A 582-nucleotide genomic window follows, 5' to 3' on the forward strand; every position below is an offset into this window, starting at 1 on the left:
TTGTTTTAACAAAGAAATGGGCATTCTACATGCAAACTAGATTGTATTTTCCGGCCGCTGATACCATGCCCATACACTAGTGTAACAATTTTATATAAACAAACTGCCTCATTTAGAGTAGCAGAAAGGCCTTCTTTACACGTACTAAGTTTGTTATCATCCCATTCAAGAAACCTAGTATATGTACTGATTCTTTCCACCCTATCATCAACACGACAGACTTGTTTCTCAAGTCTTTAGACTATATTGCCATATGTTGGCAACACTTCACATATACCACCCGAACCTCGGCCTCACCTAACACACGGATGTCGGTTCCACCCTTTCTTAAAGTTTCGCTTTCTCTCTACCTCTTCAGACCAAAATATGAATAGGAGGATTTCTGATTTATGTTTTACCTTTTCATAAGCCATAGCAAGGATTTTCTTGAGTTAATTTCCATAACTAGCACGAATCAGAAGTCAAGAAATTAATATCTTGCTGTAAACACTATAAATAAGACAATATCAGTAAAATACGTGAAATATAGAATTTATATAGCCAGCAATTCATTTCAAGTAAACTATTTACGTAGGACTCTCG

Source organism: Penaeus monodon, chromosome 22 (assembly GCF_015228065.2).
Source record: "Penaeus monodon isolate SGIC_2016 chromosome 22, NSTDA_Pmon_1, whole genome shotgun sequence".
Taxonomy (NCBI): Eukaryota; Metazoa; Arthropoda; class Malacostraca; order Decapoda; family Penaeidae; genus Penaeus; species Penaeus monodon.